The following is a 13,970-nucleotide window of genomic DNA, read 5'->3' on the forward strand; positions in this document are numbered from 1 at the left end:
GTCTCCTCTGCCCAGATAGAAGGGAGACCCCAAGAAGTAGGTAAAAATGCCAGAGTCAGGGGCAGACCCCAGGGAGAAAAACCTGGCATGGCCTAGGTACAACCTCAAAGTCCTAGGCAGTCCAACTGGGCTTATCACCAGAGAAGCAGTCATGGTGAGGATTAGGTAGTGGGTTTCCCAAGAAACAAGGCATCAACTCATGATGTGGAGGGCATGGCTTCTGAGGAGGAATAAGAAGGGGGCTTTAGTACTGTCCTTCCACTTCTACATTCCAAAATTCTACCCATCTGTTTCCAGATCTAGGTCCTATTTCCTTTCTGGGTGAAGTGTCTATGCCATCCTGAGTATATTTTGACCTCTCTGAATGTTCATCTTTACTGTTCATTTTAATGAGCTACTTAATCTGGGGTTGTTAGTATTTTCTGAATGTGTATATTTGTCAAATCAACTAGCTTTCAAATTCTGAATCTCCCCTCCCCAACCTGCCCCGACCTTGTGAGTTCTGGGTGGGATTTACTAGGTTGCTGGAGTTTAGATCTTAAAATGTGTATGCATAGAAGATGGAGAATGGGAATTTAGACCTTGGGGATGCAGAGGGTCCCAGCCTGGGATACCCAGTGAAGAGGTTGTATTCAGAAGCAGGAAGAGACTGAATGAGGAGACCAAGTCATGTTTCTATGTCCCTGAGGGCAGCCATCCTTGAGATGCAAGAGTGGGCATCTCTGTCATGGATGTCTTGCCAGGAAGGCTAAGTAAGTCCTTGACGATAAAGTTCATGACTTATACAATAACTACTTTGTTGTTCAGTCTTCCTCTGCCCCTTGTGTGACCGGGGCAACTCTGGTCCAAGGGACTTCCCCGTAGTGGGTGATGCTAGAGAGCCCATTCCACTTTACCAGCAGTACCATGGATTGCAAAAGTCTGCCCTTCTGATAAAATCTTTTTGGAAAGAGGTACTTGATTAAAGGATGTAAGATTCTTGAGAGCAAGGGCAGAACCCATCCCCTGCTGTACATGCTTCTCCTGGGGAGACATCATGGCATACCTGGGAAATATCCCATTGTACTTTGTCACCTTGGTGCTCTATACACTGATTAAAGTTTTATATTTTTTGTTTGTTTACATAATTTTGTTAAAAAAAAAAAAAGGTTATTGTCACCGCCTCTCCATTTGCTGTTAAAAACAGGATTGAATCTCCTTTGCAGTGTGGGTATTGAAGCAACCCGTGGTCTTCCTGTCAGAGAATACTTCTGGGCCTCACCTTGGATGCCCTCAGATGAACTGTTGATGTGTGGGACTTGCCTCCATGAAGGCATAATCCTTCCTTCCATGAGCTACATACCTAATCTTTTCAGTGATGATTAGCTCATGAGATCTCACAGAGCTATCTCACGTTGGGCTGGTTCCTATTGTTGGAAGACATTTATTGTCTGGCTGCCTTCCTATAGTTCCCTGCACCACTTGCATATTATTACTCATTAGCACTTTCTCTGAGGCTGAGGCAGTGAAGGATATAGAGGAAAAATTTGTTCTAAAGTGGAAAATGTTGTGAGAGAGAGGTTTGGAAATCACGATTCATTCCTTCAAGGACTGTTTGGAAGAGTGGGGCAGGCTGGAGAACACCTAGGGAAGGGTTGGGGCAATTCCTCTAAGGAAATGTTAGGGGACTGGTTTTGTTTGAATTGGAGAATTAATTGCAAGACTCTTGGAGGAAATACGCACTCTCTAAAAATGCTAGTAACCTGAGTTTCTTGAGAGCAAAGAATATGTTTCACCTAAGTTTGCAGCATTTAACAATTGCAGAGATCCTACAAATATTTATTAAGTGGTTGTGATGTGGAATAAGATCCTGCTGAGCTCTGAGCATCCCCAGAAGGAAAAATTAAGACCTTCAGAGGACAATTACAGAGACGTTCATCATCAAAGGTGGAAAGATAAGAGCTTCCGAATGGGCCATATATGGCTTCAAATTCCATTTCAGGTGCCAACTAAACCGAATGCTCTGAAAGTGAAGTTCCTCTGGCCCTTGTTTCCTTATCTGGACAAAGGAGGCGATAATGCAAAACTCAAAGATGCTGGAGGGAGAGAGGCTATGAAGAATCTACATAAAGTATCTAGCACCTAGCAAGGTACCTACCACACAGTAGGTGCTCAAAAAAACAGAACCTAGTTTGTAGATGATAACTCACTAACAGTTATGCCACCCCCCTCTTCCCCATGGACTGGGCTGTTTCAAGAGGAGGCTGAATGGAGAATGAGTGATTTGCCAAGATGGCCTCCCTAACTCATCCGGTCAGGAGAGCCCACCCTCTCATGTGACAAGTACTTGGCAGCTTTGTCCATACTCCTTATCATCGCTCCATTCTCATCCCATATCAAGGATAACTGAAAGACCCCTTAGTCTCTGCAGAGAAACTTCTGGCCTTTATCCCTATCAAGTCTGGGTCCTTGCTGGAATCAGCCAGCCCCCTCTCCCCAGCACACACACCATCCTCTAGGCAAGGAGGTCAGTGTCTTCACAAGTCACCACTACAGAATTCCCTCTGGTCCTGGGGCAAACAACAAGGATGCCCGTGTACATTTGTAGCATCTGGCAGATTTTATAACCTTATCAGAGAAAAGGAGTGAAATCACATCTCCTTTCTGTAAGAGTAACAGGTCATTTACATTTATCTACAATCCACACCACTAAAGGTTAAAAGCCAAAACTTTAAAAATTACTCAAAGAAATGGAAGTTGCCGCTGCTGTCAGCATCTCATCATGCGTCCCCTCACTTGTGTAGCCCACATTATGCTTTTACAAAGAGCTTCCCAAACCATTATCTTATTCGACCCTCAACTTAACTTGGGAGCCAGGGAGGTCATGCATCATTTGCCTTTCTTTTCATAAGAGAAAACAGATTCACAAAGGTGAAGTGAGCTGTCGGTTGTCAGTGGTCCCACGGTTTCCTGAGCCCGGACCTCCTCCCTAAACCAGGAGATTATAGGCACTGAAGCAGGAACTTACTTACTGTTGCTGTATTGAGACAGCAAGTCTGTTAGGTATCAAGATCTCAGAAGCCGTTTCTTTTTTCCTTTATTGTTTCTAATGCAGCTGAACTGCTTTTCAAGGAAGCATTTTGCCCAGTCTAGCTGTGTGTCCTGTTTGCTGTGGAGTACGGGGCCTGTTGGCTCAGCCATCCCCCACCCATTGTAGTCCTATCCCTTGATTTTTCCAGGCATTCTGCTAATGTCATGTGGAGAGTCACTGTGTTACCCAGCCCTTTATTCCACAGATAGGAAAACTGAGGTCTAGATGATTGGCCGTAAGCAATGAGTTCATGGCAGGTTTTGAATGCCTAGACAGTGTTCTTTGTCTACCTTCATTTCCTGAACAGACATTTCTGCTTAAGATGAGGATGTTTTAGTGCCCAAGACCAACGCTGACTAATAAGAGAAGTTGTTTTTCGATGATTGAAATCACCGTTGAGCACTTGAAATGGGACTAGCATGTGCAGGAAGTACCTTTTAAATTTCATTTAATTTAGATGAATTTAAATTTTAAAAGCTACATGTGTCTAGGTTGCTACCATATTGGCGGGTATAGCTCTAGATTAGTGGTTCTCAGCTTGAATGTACACTGCAACCACCCGGGGAACTTCAAAAATACTGAATCCTGGTTTCTTTGCTTTCAAGTGGTTTAGAGTAAGGCCTTGGCAATAGGATTTTTCAAATAACCTTGCTCCCCTCTGGTTAATTCTAATATGCAGAAAAGTTCTTGAGACACTATAGTCTAAATTTTAAGCCCTATGAGGGGCAGAGGCCATGTCGGCATATACATCACTGTAGTCAGGGGCAAGGAATTCAGTGAGAACTTGGCTATGTTCCCAAATCTTAGGGAAAAGGAAAGGTTAAAAGTGCCCTTATTAAATTGCTTAAAAGGACAGTGTGGGCTTCCCAGGTGGCGCAGTGGTTGAGAGTCCGCCCGCAGATGCAGGGGACACGGGTTTGTGCCCCGGTCTGGGAAGATCCCACATGCCGCAGAGCGGCTGGGCCCGTGAGCCATGGCCGCTGAGCCTGCGCGTCGGGAGCCTGTGCTCCGCAACAGGAGAGGCCACAACAGTGAGAGGCCCGCGTACCGCTAAAAAAAAAAAAAAAAAGTACAGTGTGATCAAACGAATGGAAATGGTCCTTCTTCCTGGCAGACAGAGAGGATGAAGTAGGTCTCTTTGTGATAATGACTCTGGTAATGAATTATAAGTAAGGTATGCATTTTTTCCAGAAATGCATTTGTAGCAGTAGATGTTTTTGCCAAGCAAGTGAACTCACGTCTGTAATTCACAATAGGATTAACCTGGGATTATAGAAAATCTAATTAAGTGAACCATATCATCTGAGAGCCACAAAAGACACTTAGCGTTGCCTTTGAAAGTCCTGCCTGTCTGAGAGTGTTTGGCATATGCTTCAGAAAATGCTCTGCACACGTACAAGGCACTTGACTAGTTTGCTGTATCCCATTACTTTTCTTTTATGCTTAACTTTTTTCAAAAAAAAAACTCTTACTTTTGATAACTGATGTTAGTGCATTTGAAAAGAAAGAATTGGGCTTCAAAGATTGGATTATTTGAAACCACAATGCGATCATTATGAAGCTATTGTTGGTGTCTGGTTTCTGAAAACAAGGAGGGGCAGGGACTCTCTGTGGGGTATGTAAAGATACAAAAAAAAGCCATTTAAAATACGGCAGAGTTTAGTCTACTCCTAGCAATGATAGCATAGTTTGGGGAGGTCCATTAGAAAGAGACCTCCAGAACAGCCCACCCACACTCGGGTAAAAATCAAGCTTCTGATAATTGGAAGCAGCTTGACTCTCCATTCCTCACTCCTGTTCAGCGGCTGATTAAGCTGGACGGATGCACAGGGACCGCAGTGGATTGAGGTCACAGGCTGGCCTTCTCAGAATTCTAAAGGCTCTCGGAGGTGGTGATTGGAGGCACTCTCTCTCTCCTCGCCTTAGTAATTATTTCAAAAAACCACATCAAGCCCTTGTCAGTTATTAAGGCCACCCTGGGATAACTCCTCCTCTTATTGTTTATGCTTTAAAAAACAGACTTTGTGGTTCTCTGCAGGATGTCACATTCTAGCGAGAACATGTAGATTGCTTTTCCTCTTCCAGTTCTCCACTGATCATCTTTAAAGAGCTCCCAGGTCCTTATTTCTGAATGTCTGTTCCTTTCTTGAACCTGGACTGGCCGTTTCATAGAAATCGTTTGAAAAGGAGGACTGCTTTTAATCCAGGTTCTGAGGGGAAAGGGCAGGATAGATGTTATAAAAATTATCTTTCACTGTCGATACTTGTTCCTCCCCCTATATTTTCGCTCCATACAGTGAGGTCTTTAGGTTTTGTTCATGCTGTCTTTTATTTTGCAAGTTACTTATCATTTCTGTATCTCAGTTTTCCCATCTGTCTGTTGAAGAAGGATGAATAGTGGAAAATCTAAGCTAGGATTTCCCCCAGTTCTGAGATTCTAAGATTAATTAATGCAACAAAATGTCCGAACTTGAAACAGAAATGCTGACATTGACAATACCTACTACTGGAAGAAGTTGGGAACTGGACTTACTCTGAGCTTTCCACTTGAGCATCAATCCATTGGCTTTACAAGCTTACTATGTTTAAAACCAAACTCATGTTTTTTATCCCCAAACCAGTGTCTTCTTCTTTTGAGGCCAGAAGTAGCACCACTGTCTTCTCACTCTCCCCAGACTGCAGTTGCATCCTCTATCCTCAATCTGTCCAGTTCCCAAGGCCCTTCACATCGCATGATTTCTAGAAAGGCCTTCTTTCCTCCATACAAGGCTTATTTTTCTAGTTCAGAACCATACTATCTCTCACCTGAACTATTGCAATGACTCCAGGAGTCTCCCTGGACTCATATATTAGTATCATTGCATTTAGCAATCCCTATTATAAATATCGGTTTGTCTGTATCTCCTTAATGGACAGCCTCCTGGACACCTTTGTGAGGCTTGCACCGTACTGCATGTTGTATGTGTATTATATGCCATATTCATGCATCCAGGGCTTATAGTACTTATTTATGTATTCTTGTTGAAGGAACAAAACTCCTAATTTATCGTCTTTATCACCTGCTGTGTGCCAGCCCATGTCAAGTACTACACGGAGTTCTCTTCATGCACCATCTTGTTTCATTTTAGAACTCCCCCGTTAAGACCGGTCCTGGTGTTCTTCACATCTTCAGCATTGCGGTGTGGAGACCTACAGAGGCTGAGTCACACACGTAGTGAGTAGTAAGTCTTGAGCTGTAATCCTCTAACCCCATCTGACTCCTGAGCCCATGCTCTCAACAATTTTGTCAGAACTGCCATTTCTCATGTTGGTTTATCCTGTAAACCCCTGACAGCTCGGACTCCATCAATCTCCTGACCAGAGAACTTAATGGATTCCCACTGGCCATCAGGTAAAGTCCTGACTCCTAATGCTGGGTTTTAATACCTGTCACATTAGCAGGTCTTGCATTGCCCAGTCCCAGAGGGCCCCATTCACATTATATCTGATGTAAGTGGGACTCCTGGAGTTGTGCATGGAGCAGCCCTGCCAGTGCAGCAGGATCCAGACCTTCTAAATGAATTTTCATCTCTCTCCATCCAGGGAAAGTTGCTGTGTCTCAGCCCAGCACAGACTCACAGGCTCCTTTAGACAGCTCCTTAACAGGCTGTTGCCAGTCTTCTATTTTATAGAAGGAGAAACTCAGTCCCAAAGGAAGAGTGTCTTTTCTAAGGTTATACAACTGTTTAGTGGCAGAACCTTTGCTACAACACAAGTGTCTTGACTTTTGTTGTACACCTCTCCCTATTGCCCAGTATTCCTTGGAAATTTAGAGAAGAAATAGGCATTTTCTACATCTGAACAAAGGATCTCCACAGCTATAGTACTTCACCCTTGACCAGGGGAAGAACCAGCTAACTTTTCCTCTTGATTATTGTATTGATAGTTCACTAGGTTTGCTGTTTGATGATAAAAGAAAGCACTCAAGTTAGCTCATGCACAAGGGGCTAATTGTCATCTGATGTATAGGGAGGGCAGTGCAAACAACCTCATAGAAATTCAGAAACAGAATATCAGTAGGGCTGGGCCCTGTGGAGACAACAGCTGGAGGAAGTCCTTGATTGCCAAGATCTTCAGATAACAGGGCCATGTGCTCTGCCATTTGCGTGGCTCAGGGACAGAGGCCATGTTTGTTTCTGTTTGGTTTCTAACTGACTTGCTCATACTTTGATTTCACTGAAACACTGGCCCTAAGATGCCACTTTGTGGCTACTCCATCCCCCAGGTGCCTCATAACCTTCTGTTTCAGCTCCCTTACTAACTGGCAAATGGTCCTGTTTTCTTTCATTAAAGTTCCCCAGTGAATCTGATTCACCCAGGTTATCTTTTTTTTTTTTTTTTTTTTTTGCGGTACGCGGGCCTCTCACTGTTGTGGCCTCTCCCGTTGCGGAGGACAGGCTCCGGACGTGCAGGCTCAGCGGCCATGGCTCACGGGCCCAGCCGCTCCGCAGCATGTGGGATCCTTCCGGACCAGGGCATGAAGCCGTGTCCCCTGCATCGGCAGGCGGACTCTCAACCACTGCGCCACCAGGGAAGCCCCCCAGGTTATCATTTTGAACGAGGTTACACAGTTTGATAAAATCAGGGGTTGGTTTATGGTTTGGTTATCACTGGACTATATGTGGTTCAGTCATCCATGGCTCTGGGTGAGAGTGGAAACTCCAGATGTGGGAGACTGTTAATATAGGTATTTGCTTGGAAGGGGCTGGAGTAGGCAAGTGCCAGAAGGCAGGAGTGATATGTTACAAATTCATCTGTAGAGATGTGGTCACTGATTCCTCTGTGTTCTTTTACCCAGTCCTGTTTGCACTTATCACATCATACGATCATTTATCTGCTTAGACAACTGTCTCACCATTGTTTGAGTAGAGTCTACAGATCAGAGAGGCACTGCAGCCTCCAGGGTCCAACCCAGGTCTGGCACTGTGAAAAGTTACTGCTGAATGAAGGAACCAGGAAGTAAAGAAAGCTTTATAGATATTCACTGCTCTGAGACAAAGAGAGATTTACGTACAGGCCTTTGATACCACAAATGACGTTACATTATGTCGACCATCTGTTTATCATTACCATTTTTGCCCTAATCTTCCCTCAGGTACTTTCACTCATGCAGAAGAAAAATGGAAAATAAGATCTCTCTCTTTCCACACATTCATATAGGGTGTGTATTCATAGCCCAAGATGATACTGATGACAGTGTTATTAACTGTATGTGATGATATATTTTATTCATCTTAATGATTAACATTTTAAAATATTACAGTGAGAAAAAGACTACCTTAAGGATTGAGTAGAGCAAAAATAATAAGTTCTTCATATCACAGATTGTGTTTAGTCATCTTATCATTTGAAGATTATTTAATTACTTGAAAAGATTAATAAATAATCAGTGAATGATTCTATATGTTTGGGGTCTGGGGACTTAAGATGGATTTCTAGAATACTCTGTGGCCACAAAAGCCTAAGAATATAAAGGCTGATTGTACATGCTCAAATGAACTTCACATCTAACAAAGATTTTTTTCAATGTCAAATACAATATGGAGTTTAGACCATCCTTGGAGATGGTCTGAACCATGTCCTTGTGTTGAAGATCAGGAACATGGACTCTGGTGTTTGGGAGCCAGGCAAAGCCGAAGCATGGGTCTTGCAGTCACATGAATTTGAATTTGAATTGCAGCCTTGCCCGTGTTTCAGAGTGTATCCTTGAGTGATTTACTTCATCACTCACAACCTCAGTTTCCTGGTAGATTATATTGTGGGTGATATTTACATACAGTTGTGGTGAAAATACAGTTAAATGGTGTATATCAAGCCCTGAGTATACTGCCGAGTACTAGAAAAATCAAGCACCTCGTCAAGGATAATTTCAACTATCATTACCTAACTTTATATAGCCCATAAGTGATGGAACTAGGATTTGGACCCAGGCCTTCCCAATACCAGGCATGGTCTGATCTTTTCACTTCCAAAGCTGACACTCCTGTGGTTCTCTATTTCTCTAGAAGCAGAGAATGAAACTTACATGGAACAGTTTTAAACATTCCACTTGCCCTTAAAGCACATCATGGTCATTGATAAGGAGCCCTCTTTGCTACCTACTTTTTTTTTTTTTGCGCTACGCGGGCCCCTCACTGTTGTGGCCTCTCCTGTTAGGAGCACAGGCTCCGGACGCGCAGGCTCAGCGGCCATGGCTCACGGGCCCAGCCGCTCCGCGGCATGTGGCATCTTCCCGGACCGGGGCACGAACCCGTGTGCCCTGCATCGGCAGGCGGACTCTCAACCACTGCGCCACCAGCTAAGGGAAGCCCTTAGCTACCTACTTTAACATTTGCATTTGGTATCAGAGAGTGGAGTAACATATACAATGCCTGCTTGGCAGTCTCTGCTGTGTATTCTGCACCTGAGCAGAAGTGACTTACCACAAGCTTATGCTTTGCTCCAAGCGTAGAAATCGGGGAAGAAATGTGATTCAGTAGTTCTTGTAATACTTCCTCTCTCCATTCTCTGTGATTTCCACAGACATGGCATAATTCCTGTGATTTGATTTGAAACTAGAGACCAGCTCAGTGCTGAATGATGAGATCTGAACGGGGAATAAAATATGCTTGAATTAATTTGCATAATGGAATCCGATTGGTCACAAAGCTGTGTTTGTTGCAGTGGGGACCAGAGCCCCTGAGCTCCTGACAAGAGGACACTGCACTTGCAGAATAAGGTTTTGAGTTGTGGTGGGCTCGGTAATATTCTTAATGTAATGATAACCTGTAATGATAACCTGTCTTTAACTGTAAATTAACTCCCTGGAAATGAAAAGAACAGGTCAGCCTGTCTGATCCTTCCAGCTCTGTGGGGGAGGAGAAAGCTAAAAAACCAAAGCCGTTTGATTTTTGCTAAGCGTTTTCGTCTTTTTTTCTCTACCCGATAACAATTTCCAGCACGAGTCCAAATATACTTAAACACCCGTATGTCATTTTCTTTAACGGAGACAAAAGCAAACACAGTGAGTTTTATGCTCAAGGCTCAGTAGCTTATGACGGGCTATCTGCTCTCAAGATAGAGGGGCGAGCCTTCCACTTAGAGCTGGTGGTTTTGCAAATCCATTTTCCTGTCATGTTATTACTCCTGTGACTTTCAACAACATTTATTTTTCCTTGCAAGCAATATCCTCCCATCATAAAATAAAGTCCTCCTGTATGTTTTAGTGGAACCTCAATGCTTAGACATTCTTGCATACTGCTAGAAAGTGCTTAAAAGGAAGGACTGTTCAAGAACTGCCTTGGGGGTCTTTATTAAAACCAGTTAGAACACTGATATATTTCCTTAGTTGTTAACAACATGAAGGTCTTCTTAGGAGGGCGGTCTCCTGTTCATTTTCATGAGTGATTCCTGCAGACTCTGTACCACTGCATACATCAACCAGATCTCTAGATTTTAGAAGCATTTACAAATAATAATAATCTTTCTGAACACATCTTTTTTAACCTATACATATAGAAATCCTGAAACAGGGTTTTTTAAAAATAAAAAAGCAAAGACTTACTTTTGTGTACTAGTGCTGTTCAAGGACCTGGTTGTACTGTGTTGTTGATGAACTGATACAATCACTTCCTGTTCCTCTTCACTTTGATCATTGCTATAAAATGCTTTCCTCTTTCTAGTTTGGTTTAATATTTTAGTTACAGTATTACCCCCCACCAGAGTGCCACCAAAACTTAAATTATTTTCATCATTAGACTATTATGGTATGTCTTATGATATGTGTCCATATTTGATCTTCAGCCTTCTCTTAGAGAGGCAGTATCACATGGGATTATAGGGGATAACAATGCAGGTCTTGGAACCAAGCATCCAGTGTTCATATCTCAGCTCCTCCACTTGCTGGCTGTGGAACTATGAGCAAGTTACTTAATCTTGCTATGCCTCAGACTACTTATCTGTAAAATGGGGATAACAATAATACTATTGTGCAGACTTATTGTGAAAATGTATGACTCAACTCATTGAAAGCACTTAGAAGAATGTTAGGCAGACAAGAACACTGGACAAATGTTTACTGTTATTAACATTTTCATCGTAGTCATATTATGAGTATACACTAGGTTCTCATACTGGTTTACTGCATGTGGCATCTAGGTTACTGTTTTTATCACAGTGTCCATATCGTCTCCTTATGAATCTCAGAAACCGACAAGTGGTGATAGCTGGTATTGCTCACGGGCTAACGACACAGACGCTAGAGCCAAACGTCATGGGCTCAGATTCAGCACTACAATTTATCTGAAGCATAACTTTGCAGAAGTTGCTTAATCTATCCGGGCCTCAGTTTCCATCCTTTAAAATAAGAATATTCACAGAACCTATTCATAAGTTTGTTATAGAAATTAATGGATGAGTTACTATTTGTAAAGTTTTTAGAGCAATAGCTAGAAAAAGCTTTTGCTGAGTAAATTTTCACTCTGAAATTGAATTTAAAAATGTCTTAGGGCTTCCCTGGTGGCGCAGTGTTTGAGAGTCCGCCCGCCGATGCAGGGGACACGGGTTCGTGCCCCGGTCCGGGAAGATCCCACATGCCGCGGAGCGGCTGGGCCCATGAGCCATGGCCGCTGAGCCTGCACGTCCGGAGCCTGTGCTCCGCAACCGAAGAAGCCACAACAGTGAGAGGCCCGCGTACCGCAAAAAAAAAAAAAAAAAAAGTAAAAAAATGTCTTAAAATTCGTCTTAACATACCTGAGATTAACCATTAAAATAACTTTATATAGTACATACAGCCATATAAGTATTTATAAATAATGGTTTCAAGGAATTACTTTTAAAAGCAAGTTGATTTTGCTATTCTCTCCAACAGAAGAAAATAGATAATTTCACCTTTTTAACAAAGGGTGAAATTTATTGTTTATTGGTCATGTGGAAACTCTTAAATTCATTAGTATCATGCTAGAATTTTTCTTCTGTAAAGGAAAAAGAAAGTTGTCGTCTAGTTTCAACACATTTAGTGTCAGGAATAATTGTGCTTTATAGCAAAATGTCAGCCAGAAGAAAGAGGTACAGAAATATCAACTTGAATTAAACCCTTTCTTTCAAATACACTTCACAGTTTATATGCAAGGATAATTTGTCACCGTGTGAATGAACACTTACTAATTGGCATGGTGTAAAATGGGCAGAGATCTTGTTGCACCATATGCTTTTTTTCTTTTCTATTTCTTCTTCTTGAGATTCTATGGTGGCAATATCAAGTTTGAACTTGAAGTATCGGGTTCAAATCATACATTCAGCTTTTACTGGTGTCCTGCTTTGAGCTCAGGCATTGGCCATCTAATTGTGAATAAGATATCATCCCAACCATTAAGAGGAAACCAGTATAGTAAGGAGATGGTGTATGAATCAGAAGTGCCCCCAAGATATCTCACCCCAACTCCAAACAAGAACATGAACCCGGAAACCACTTGTAGAAAATGTCACCCAGTGGCTTCACTTTACAGGGAATGAGGCAGAGCCACCACTCTCGGAGCTGAGGGAGGTCCCACTACCAGCTAAGTGGCAGATTCTTAATCATATTTTTGGCTTTTTGACTTAAATGCAGGTATCTTCCTATGGCTTCACATTGCCTCAGTGTAGGATCAAACTCCTCCTGGTCCCTCCCTGTGCTCTTTCCATGCAGTCAGTTTGCCTTGTAAGAAACAGCATTTGATGTAGTATTGATATGCCTGAGTCTCAGGGTGAAGCTGTTAAGTGATGACACTGCCTTTTGAATCTTTCTCTCTCTTCCACACAGCCATTTACATATCCCAGAGTCTGTCTACAACAAACACTAAACTCCCTATTCCCTGAAAAGAGACTGGCATAAAACATCATAAAATGGTCCTGAGGACAGTGATGGACGCCTGAAATGAATGCACATCTGTGGCCTCCCCAGATAATATTTTTGCCATATTACAAAGGAGCAGAAAGGCTTAGGTTGACGAAATCAAAGAGCCTCAGAAGAAAAGGGGTTCTGCCAGCAAATTAGAATGCCACCAGTTCCCTTATTTTTGAGACCTCTAAGGCCAGATGGCTGTGGTACCTCCATGTAACTATTATTCCTCAATTCCTCTCTTAGAGAAAGCACCTCACCCCTGTCTTCTGGGCATCTCCACCTGCAGGGCAAGAGCACTTCCTTCTGCTGAGTGAGGGCTGCATGCTTGGACTGTGATGCTCTAGAAAGAGAGGAAGAGATCCAGTGTGTGCCCAGTTCCCTCTCTGTCTTCAGCCCTGCATGTGTGTACCAATTCTTGTCATCCCTATTGTTCACATGAGACTGAGGGGGCTAAGAGTGCCTGACTGACATGTTGAAGGCCACCCTGATTGAAATATGTAGAAGTGGTGTTCCAATTCACGTTTACCTGACCTCCAAATCTAGGTACATTCCACTCTGCCAAGATGCATTCTCTCTCTCTCCTATTCCCCTCCCCCCCATCTAACCACTTCATCCAAATCATATAGCAAAGAATTAGGTGATGGTTTTTATTCCTGCAACACTCAAGAATCTCACCAATTTCACTGGTACAGTCACTATGGAGAACAGTATGGAAATTCCTTAAAAAACTAAAAATAGAGTTACCATATGATCCTGCAATCCCACCACTGGGCATATATCCCGAGAAAACCATAATTCGAAAAGATACATGCACCCCAATGTTCACTGCAGCACTATTTACAATAGCCAAGGCTTGGAAGCAACCTAAATGTCCATCAACAGAGGAATAAATAAAGAAGATGTGAGATATATATATATACGAACCAGAGTGCTAGAGAGAGGACTGGAGTGACTGTAGGTGAGAAACCACAAGAGGCATGGAAAGGCATTAGCAGCTTATGT

At 42.8% G+C, this 13,970-nt stretch overlaps 1 protein-coding gene across 7 annotated transcripts in view; it reads left to right on the top strand.

Annotated features, from left to right (window-relative positions):
- The window catches only part of CDH11 (cadherin 11), a 140,101-nt gene that overhangs the window by 77,059 nt on the left and 49,072 nt on the right, over positions 1-13,970 (top strand). The window contains exons 3-4 of one of the 7 annotated variants that reach the window (XM_033845166.2): positions 6,199-6,291; positions 6,405-6,461. The exons of 2 other annotated variants lie outside the window; for them this stretch is intronic. The gene's annotated coding sequence lies outside the window, so the exon portion shown is untranslated. Of the gene's footprint in view, positions 1-6,198; positions 6,292-6,404; positions 6,462-13,347; positions 13,370-13,970 lie in introns of those variants that run through there. 4 more of the 7 variants (XM_019935721.3, XM_033845168.2, XM_033845169.2 and 1 more) reach the window with 4 other exon arrangements.

This window comes from Tursiops truncatus, chromosome 19 (genome assembly GCF_011762595.2).
Source record: "Tursiops truncatus isolate mTurTru1 chromosome 19, mTurTru1.mat.Y, whole genome shotgun sequence".
NCBI classification, from domain to species: Eukaryota; Metazoa; Chordata; class Mammalia; order Artiodactyla; family Delphinidae; genus Tursiops; species Tursiops truncatus.